Source organism: Pongo abelii, chromosome 1 (genome assembly GCF_028885655.2).
Source record: "Pongo abelii isolate AG06213 chromosome 1, NHGRI_mPonAbe1-v2.0_pri, whole genome shotgun sequence".
Classification (NCBI taxonomy): domain Eukaryota; kingdom Metazoa; phylum Chordata; class Mammalia; order Primates; family Hominidae; genus Pongo; species Pongo abelii.
In genome coordinates, this window is record NC_071985.2 from 81,184,143 (window position 1) to 81,194,425 (window position 10,283).

The 10,283-nt window shown below is 38.8% G+C and overlaps 1 pseudogene; it reads right to left on the bottom strand.

The window, feature by feature from the left end:
* Positions 1 to 3,596: 3,596 nt before the first annotated feature.
* On the bottom strand, positions 3,597 to 4,105 carry LOC100448967 (large ribosomal subunit protein eL29-like; annotated as a pseudogene).
* Positions 4,106 to 10,283: the final 6,178 nt, after the last annotated feature.

The window sequence follows — 10,283 nt, forward strand, 5'->3', positions numbered from 1 at the left end:
GTTGTACTTTACCTGTATTTCTCTTAGGAACTTATTTTCTATCTTTAATACAATTCATTATGCACATGATCCATCTGCCTCACTATTTTATAAAATGGTCAATGATAAGCTTTCTATTGGATTTCCCTTCATAGTACAGTGTTTCCTCCTTAATAGATCCCCAGCAAGCAGTCAATGAGTGACTCACAGGTCTGTCAAGGTGCCCATCCTCACCAGAACACCTGAGTGTGAGTGGTGTAGATTCAGTGTGCAGCTGAGTACCTAATATCTCTCTTGGGGCCTTTGAGTTCCATTTGCTGTAAGATCTGAGGCTAATCTGAGGGAGGCTGGGCCAGTTTGCAGCCCCATTTGCTGGTACGCTATCTTTAAGAGCATAGCATGGAGCACTGTGGGAAGTGGGAGTCAGTGTCTTTGTTCCAGGACACCATTCATTCACCCTGGGGTCCTTAAGGAGAAGACAGGCTGAGGTCAGCCTAGGTCCTTCTGATTCCTTCTGTTCCCATTAGTTGAACAAGTTCTTTACCTTGGTAAGTGATTCTTTTTACTGCTATCAACTCTCCTTTACTTCGCCTTTTTTCAGATGTAAAGAGATGGAAATAGGAAAAACATACACTGTAGATCAGGGAGAGGGCAACCAAGACAAAGTTACAAAAGGAAAGAGACAAACTTCAGTGTAGACAGACCTAGGTTCCAGTCCCAAATCTGCCACAGTCACTGTGGAATGTTAAGTAATTTACATAACTGCATTTAAGATCCAGTTTCCTAATCTGTAGAACTGGAATAATAATAGCTAACTCATGTGGTAAGTGCTAATTTATGTAAAACACCTAGTTCATAGTAGGTGCTCAAAAACTTGCTGTTATTAAATGGTGCTTTAGAGAAACTGGCCAAAAGAAAAGGAAAATTTTTAAAAAGGGGCAATATGGACTGTGAATATACTGATGGAAAACATTCCATAGATGATTAACTAAGTTACTGTTCAAAATTACTAAATTAAAAAGTTTTTAATTATGAAAAAATACATTTAAGTGGGAGCTGAAAGTTACCCAATCCAGAGCACGGGTGAAGAAGTACTCAGACAACTAGAGAAACACAACTTCATTGGAAAGGCAGTGAGGTAACAAGAATGGGTATTGACAAATGCATGTAAGGTTGTAGGTGGGATGGCAAAGCATTGAGGGCATTTCCACTTCATGGCTTCTATTTTCTCCATTAAGTAAAAGGCATTCTATTTTCTCCACTAAGAATAAGGAGGGACCAAGGTGAGGAAGATGATTTGATAGGCCACAGAAGTTAAATAAAAATTGATACAGGTTGATTCAATGTTAGGCTATTTACCAAGTGAGAACATTGAAAAGACAGTGAGGCAAGGTAGTAAAAGTTTTGGCAAGAAAATAATTCAAGCGTGGAGATATGGACTCTAAGTTGAACGAGGAAACATATGAAGACAAGGATGGTCTCCGAAGGGAAAAAAGAATAGGAGGGCTTGTGGATCAGGAGCAGGTGAAGGAGTAACTGAATGAGACAGCAAGAAGGACAGGATACTGGGATTGGATAGTAGTGTGTGGGAACTGAACATTTCAAGCATGGAGTTGTAACAAGTGTCTAGGATGTTCAGGATGTGGTTGTGGGAGTGGGTGGCCAAAGTGGGGGTGTTGAAGTTTCCTAGAGATGGCAAAACCTAGAAACTGATGTGGAAGAGTTGACTATGGAAATGCAAAAGTCATTCTGAACAATGGAAGTGCTTTCACATGATAAAAAGAAAGTTAACTAAGTACCTAATCTTAAAGAAATATTGGGTGTGGTGAACACAAGAGATAGTAGCAGATGAAACAATGAAGACTACTTACACAGGTCAAGAGTCAATGGGGGCCAGGCACAATGTCTCACATCTGTAATCCCAGCACTTTGGGAGACCAAGGTTGGGAGGAATCTCTTGAGGCCAGGAGTTCAGAACCAGCCTGGCCAACATGGCAAAACTCCATCTCTACTAAAAGTACAAAAATTAGCCAGGCGTGGTGGTGGGTGGCTGTAATCCCAGCTACTTGGAAGGCTGAGGCAGGAGAACTGCTTGAGCCCATGAGGTGGAGGTTGCAGTGAGCCAACATGGTGCCACTGCACTCCAGCCTGGGAGAGAATGAGACTCCATCACAAAAAAAAAAAAAAAAAAAAAAAAAAGTCAACTGGGTTCTTTGTAAATTTTTAATTTTAAAAAAATTTTTATTAAATTTTTTTTTCCTTAGCAATGAGGACTCATTCTCTGTCCAGGCTGTCTCAAAGTCCTGGGCTCAAGTGATCCTTCATCTCAGCCTCCCTAGTAGCTGGGACTACAAGTATCTGCCATTGTTCCCAGCTCAACTGGATTTTTAGCGGAACAAAATCTGGGTGTTTTCAATGACACTATTCCCTACCTGCCTCTGCAAACAATAAAGTCCTTACATTGTTAGATTGACTTTAGGATCTTGGTTAGAGCCTGCTATCACTCTGTGTCTGCGTCCTGTTATGGGAATAGAAGTTTCTCCTCATTCCAGATTTTAGTTAGTAAATTGGTAAATTTTCCTTCCTGGCTGTTGTGCCCGAAGCTATAGCTTCTTGGTTTCTGATTTTTTTTTTGTCTTTTACATCTGATAACATATCTAACTCTATTGTCCACTTGCAGCTCAGGCTTGACTGACTTGTGTTTGTATAATTCTAGTAAATAAAATAGCCCCCAAAAAAGACTTTTGTGAAAACTATGGTAGATCACAGCCTTCAACAAATCTTCATCTTGCAATACAGGGGAAAGGCACATCAATATTTACTGGAGTCAGAAAACACTCCCCAGCAGGTGCATAATTACTTTTATGAAGAATGGCTGTGACTTATTCCTGCCCTGCCTACACAGGACCGCCTCTCCTCATTAGCTTGTGATATTATCTGTCTTTGTATGAAGGTCATTTTGAATCTAACAGCCAGGATAATCACATGGAAAAATTACTGGAAGAACCCCCACTCATGTAATTGCTAACATAATAAAGTTTCAAATTAGATAGCAAACAGCACTTCAGTGTTTTGTTTCTTAAAATCATATTATTTGCCTTATGGGAATCTGTGTGTACATTTTCTTAAGGTGACATTGTCTCACCTTGAATATCTCTTTTTATAAGTGACTGACCTTAAAGATAGAAAGAAATGCTAAGGCTTTGGATAGAACACCTTCATAATGACTCAAATAATGTGTTAATGGTTTTGAGAGCACTGAGGAAACATATGCCCATTGAGTGCTACAATAATACACTAACTGATTTATGAGCAGTCTGTACATTCCTAAGAGCTCTACTTCTAGGAGTGTGTAGCCCACAAGAGAACTAACTTCACCCCAGCTGTAGAGTCCCGTGCATTGATCTGAAGTACTCATTCTTAATCTATTACCAGGGAGGCATATAAGTGTTTTGGGGGCAGCATGTAAAAATTTGAAAAAGTATAATTACTATTGAAATGTAAGTTTTTAATTGAGAAAGAAAACATATTATTATTATTATTTTCCTGCCTCAGGTTTATTTATACAAATAGCACAGGAAGACACCAGCCCCATGCCGATGGCAGCCCAGGGTGAGTCACACCAGTCCTTCTGTCCTCATGTTGGCAGACAGAGATCTATACTCTGAAGTCCTTGTAGGGGCCTGGGCATCTTTGGGAGCCTGAGCTGAAACTGAAGCTGGAGCTGCAGCCTGGGCCTTGGTTTGATCCTTGGCTTTGGCCTTTGGCCCACACAACCTGAGCCCCTTGGCAATGCGGGCACAAGCACGCTTCCCAAGCTTGGGGTGGGTAATGTATGCAAATTGACTGAGGTTGTGGCTGACACCCTTTGGCATCTTAGGCTTAACCTCCTTTGGCTTTATGAGGGCCTTGATAGCCTCAGCACGTGCACTCATGGCCTTGGCATTGTTGGCCTGCATCTTCTTTAGGCCCTTCTTCTTGCACTTCTTGGCAAAGCCCATGTTCCTCAGGAACCTGGGGTCCACCCCTTAAGAGATTCATATCTTTGCAATCGAGGTTTCTTGATGCCATTTCTGTGCCATTTTCGGGACTGGTTGCATGTGGTGTGGTTCTTGGACTTGGCCATGTCTGCACTGTAACACCCAGCTCCCAAAGCACCTGGAACCGAAAGAGACCATATTATTTTTATAACGTAAGCTTCTGAGGGAAAAGCCCAATGAAATCATTTTGGCTGGCAAGACTACACCAACACAAGACTACATTATTTACGTGTCAGTGATTTTCATGGACAACCAGAAATAAGTGGCAATTTATTCATGATTTCTATTACTGACTACCCATTCCGTTTTCCTTTGCATCCAGCCAAACCCACAGCTGGATGGGGATTTTATCTGGTGAGGAGACCCTAACCTTTATTCCCTTGTGATACTGTCTTTATGTGATCATTGCAATTTTCTATTAACATTCAGTAGGTCCACACTGGTGCTGGCAGAGAGTGGTAGGCAGGGAAAACAAATCTAAATAGATAACAACTGTATTCTAGTGAGGATAAATTTTTTCCCTCTCCATGTAGAATGGTATTCAATGTAATCAACTTGCCACCAGCTAGCTGAGTGGTCCCTGTTGTATGAGACCATATTGGGTATTGGGGTTAAACATAGCAATTGACAAATTGGATTTTCAGCTGTGGTAGTAGCTGGGTCAAATTCCATAAGAAGTCCCTGTTGCAGAGCTTTTTGCCTTGCTTCTAGGTCAATCGCTATGGCTAGTTTGTTAAATTTAAGACCACTGAACAAACTCTAGGGTGGTTGTAGAAGGAGACTGACTGACATTTAAACTGTGGGTCATCCAAGAGACTCACCTAACACATAAGGACTCACAAAAACTTAAGGTAAAGGGGTGGAAAAAGAAATTCCATGAAAATGGACCCCAAAAGCAAGCAGGGGTAGCTATTGTTATATCAGACAAAACAAAGTTTAAAGCAACCGCAGTTAAATAAGACAAAGAGGGACATTATATAATGATAAAAGGCCTTGTCCAACAGGAAAATATCGCAATCCTAAATATATATGCACCTAATACTGGAGCTCCCAAATATGTAAAACAATTACTACTAGACCTAAGAAACTAGATAGACAGCAACACAATAATAATAGGGGACTTCAATACTCCACTGACAGCACTGGACAGGTCATCAAGACAGAAAGTCAACAAAGAAACAATGGATTTTAACTATACACTGGAACAAATGGACTTAACAGATACTTACAGAACATTCTACCCAACCACAGAATATACATTCTATTCATCAGCAAGTGGAACTTTCTCCAAGATAGACCATATGATAGGCCACAAATTCTCAATAAATTTAAGAAAATTGAAATTATATCAAGTTCTCTCTCAGACCACAGTGGGATAAAATTGGAAATCAACTCCAAAAGGAACCTTCAAAACCATGCAAATACATGGAAATTAAATAACCTGCTTCTGAATGATCATTGGGTCAACAATGAAATCAAGATGGAAATTAAAAAACTATTTGAACTGAACAATAACAGTGACACAATCTATCAAAACCTCTGGGATACAGCAAAGGCGATGTTAAGAGGAAAGGTTGACAGCCTTAAATGCCTTCATCAAAAAGTCTGAAGGAGCACAAATAGGCAATCTAAGGTCATACTTCAAGGAAATATAGAAATAAGAACAAACCAAACCCATACCAGCAAAAGAAAAGAAATAACCAAGATCAGAGTACAGCCAAATGAAACTGAAACAAACAAGTAAAAGATAAACGAAACAAAAAGCTGGTTCTTTGGAAAAATAAATAAAATTGGTAGACCATTAGCAAGATTAACCAAGAAAAGAAGGTAGAAGATCCAAATAAGCTCAATTAGAAACAAAATGGGAGATAGTACAACCAACACCACAGAAATACAAAAAGTCATTCAAGGCTACTATGAACACCTTTATGTGCATAAACTAGAAAACCAAAAGAAGAAGGATAAATTCCTGGAAAGATACAGCCATCCTAGCTTAAATCAGGTAGAATTAAAAACCCTGAACAAACTAATAACAACAAGTGAGGTTGAAATAGTCATAAAAAATTACCAACAAAAAAAAAGTCCAAGACCAGAGAGATTCACAGCTGAATTCTATGGGACATTCAAAGAATTGGTACCAATCCTATTGACGGTATTCCACAAGATAAAGAAAGAGGGAATCCTCCCTAAATCATTCTATGAAGCCAATATTACCTTGTTACCAAAACCAGGAAAAGACATAACAAAAAATAAAAATAAAAAAGAAAAATACAGACCAATATTCCTGAGAATATAGATGCAAAAATCCTTAACAAAATACTAGCTAACCAAATCCAACATCATATCAAAAAGATAATATATCATGATCAAGTGGGTTTCATACCAGGGATGCAGGGATGGTTTAACATATGCAAGTAAATAAATAAATAAATAAATAAATATAGTAAAAACAAAAATCACATGATCATCTCAATAGACATAGAAAAACACTTGGCAAAATCCAGCATCCCTTCATGATTAGAACCCTCAGCAAAATCGGCGAACAGGCCACATACAACAGTGTAATAAAAGCCATCTATGACAAGCCCACAGCCAGCGTAAATAATGAACGGGAAAATTTGAAAGTATTCCCTCTGAGAACTAGAACAAGACAGGATTCCCAGTCTTACCACTTCTATTCAACATAGTACTGAAGGTCCTAGCCAGAGCAATCAGACAAGAGAAAGAAATAAAGGGCATCCAAATCAGTAAAGAGGAAGTCAAACTGTTGCTGTTTGCTGATGATATGATTGGATACCTGGAAAACCCTAAAGACTCCTCCCAAAAGCTGTTAGAACTGATAAATGAATTCGGCAAAGTTTCAGGATAAAAAATTAACATACACAAATCAGTAGCTCTGCTATACACCACCAGCGACCAAGCTGAGAATCAAATTAAGAACTCAAATCCTTTAACAATAGCTGCAAAAAACAAACAAACAAACAAAAAAAACCTTAGGAATATACCTAGCCAAGGAGGTGAAAGACCTCTACAAGGATAACTATGAAGCACTGCTGAAAGAAATCATAGATGACACACAAAGAAATGGAAACACATCCCATGCTCATGGATGGGTAGACTCAATATTGTGAAAATGACCATACTGCCAAAAAAACCCTACAAATTCAATGCAATTTCTATCAAAATACCACCATCATTCTTCACAGAACTAGAAAAAACAAAATTCATGTGGAACCCAAAAAGAGCCCACATAGCCAAAGCAATACTAAGCAAAAAGAACAAATCTGGAGGCATCACATTACCTGATTTCAAACTATACTTTAAGGCCATAGTCACCAAAACAGTATGGTACTGGTATTTAAATAGGCACATAGACGAATGGAATAGAATAGAGAACCCGGAAATAAACCCAAATACTTACAACCAACTGATCTTCAAGAAGCAAACAAAAACATAAAGTGGGGAAAGGACACCTTATTCAAGAAAAGGTGCTGGGATAATTGGCAAGCCACATGTAGGAGAATGAAACTGCATCCTCATCTCTCATCTTATACAAAAATCAACTCAAGATGGATCAAGGACTTAAATATAAGACCTGAAACTATAAAAATTCTAGAAGATAACATTGGAAAAACCCTTCTAGACATCAGTTTAGGCAAAGACTTCATGACCAAGAACCCAAAAGCAAATGCAACAAAAACAAAGATAAATAAGTGAGACTTAATTAAACTAAATAACTTCTGCATGGCAAAAGGAACAGTCAGCAGAGTAAACAGACAACCCACAGAGTGGGAGAAAATCTTCACAATGTATACATCTGACAAAGGACTAATATCCAGAATCTACAAGGAACTCAAACAAATTAGCAAGAAAAAATAAACAATCCCATCAAAAAGTGGGCTAAGGACATGAATAGGCAATTCTCAAAAGAAGATATACTAATGGCCAACAAACATGAAAAAATGCTCATCATCACTAATAATCAGGGAAATGCAAATCAAAACCACAATGCAATACCACCTTACTCTTGCAAGAATGGCCATAATCAAAAAATCAAAAAATATGGATGTTGGCATGGATGTGGTGAAAAGGGAACACTTCTACCCTCCTGGTGGGAGTGTAAACTAGTACAATCACTATAGAAAACAGTGTGAAGATTCCTTAAGGAACTAAAAGTAGAACTACTATTTGAAACAGCAATCCCACTACTGGGTATCTACCCAGAGGAAAATAAGTCATTATACAAAAAAGACATTTGCACACATATGCTTATAGCAGGACAATTCACAATTGCAAAGATATGGAACCAGCCCAAATGCACATCAGCCAATGAGTGGATAAAGAAACTGTGGTATATATATAGACCATGGAATACTACTCAGCCATAAAAATGAATGAATTAATGGCATTTGCAGCAACCTGGATGGAATTGGAGACCATTATTCTAAGTGAAGTAACTCAGGAATGGAAAACCAAACTTCATTATGTTCTCACTCTTAAGTGGGAGCCAAGCAATGAAGATGCAAAGGCATAAGAATGACACAATGGACTTTGGGGATGCAGGGGAAAGGGCGGGAGGTCTGTGAGGGATAAAAGACTACAAATTGCATTCAGTGTATACTGCTCTAGTGATGAATGCACCAAAATCCCACAAATCACCAGTAAAGAACTTACTCATGAAACCAAATACCACCTGTTCCTGCAAAACCTATGGAAATTAAAAAGTTAAAAAAAAAAAAAAGACTCAAACCAGACAAAATGGCACACATTAGCCTCTACCTTGGTGCTTTGCAAGACTGCCAGGTGAAAAACTGTTCATTCCAAGCCCCATCTTGTATGTAAGGAAACTTTAAAACAAAATTGAATGCTATCTTCTGGGCATTGTTATGAGGGAGAAATGAGTATATTGGGTAAATTAACTGTATTATGATGTTTGTGGTCTGCATGAAGGCACAATTTGATTGTGTGAGGAGACAAGAGGGTTCCTCAGGATGACTAATACATCTTTTTAAATGTACATTAGACAGAAGTGCACAGAGTGCACATATCATATCTGAAATGTTCTATTGTTCTGTCTGTTTTTCATTACTCTGAAATGATTACTGCAAAAATTCCTAAATTGGATGCTTTTCAAAGAGGAAGATTAAAGACCATAAGCACAGTCTTGCAGCTGTGCAAAAAAGAGTGTGTTTCTGTAGATGAATGGAGAGCCTTAGCAGCTTCCCCTTGGGCTCTGAACAGCATATGGAGAAACCTGAGGCCCACTGGGAAGTGTCAGCCTTGCTCCATCCATGAACTTGGAAGGACCTCAGTTAACTTTTTGTAGCATATCTGCCCTGAGCTAACCACCATCTGCTTCACATTATTTAATTATGTAAAGCCTCTTAAATGCATTTTGGTAGGGCCTGGGTCTCCACGATGCCAGGACAAGGAGGCAGAGGTCTTCTGAAGAAACCCAGACAGAAACCTTGCACGGTTGCAAAGGAGGAAGAGAAGTCAAATACAAGCATTACCAAAATACTGAGCGGTCTTGCTTCCAAGACTGCCTGGGAATTTGTAGCTCTTTGATTAAAGATCAGTACTAATTTGAAACAAAACAACAACAACAACAACAACAGCAAATTGATCTTCTTACTTACTTGATTTGGAAGAATATCCTCCATGGAGGAGTATTTTGTTTGAGTACTTATATCACATGAGACACGAATATACTCTGGGATCATTGCCAGTTCGTATACATAGCTCTTCTCTAAGACTCTTTGTCATCAATTCTGTTTTGCTTCTTTAAAGAAACTGCTAGTAGATGTAGATGCCTACCTAAGAACATTTCTCCTTTCATCCTGACCACAAGTTAAAGCATTTCACATTTGTCCCATTGGAAGAATTTTAGTTTTCACTATCCTTCAGAGCCACCACTGTTGCATTGTAAAAGTGCATTTCTATCTATGTCATGATAAGCCTTCTGTAAATAAGACTCAAAATATGGTCCTAGACAACTTTTTATAAGGCTATGGGTGTGGGAGAAGGTGGAATGTCACTGTGTGGCTGGAGTAGACATGCTAGGAGTGTGAGCTACTTGCTTGTCCAACCTGGGGAACTGCAACATTCAGATCTTGAATATGTTTACTTCCACTAGATGATGGAATGCCTGTGGGTATGCCCAACTTAATGATAGGTGGATTAGAAATATCCAGTTCATTATGAATATATCAATTTCTGTGGCCACTTGGTCTACTGCAGTCATGCATTAAGAATCTTATAACC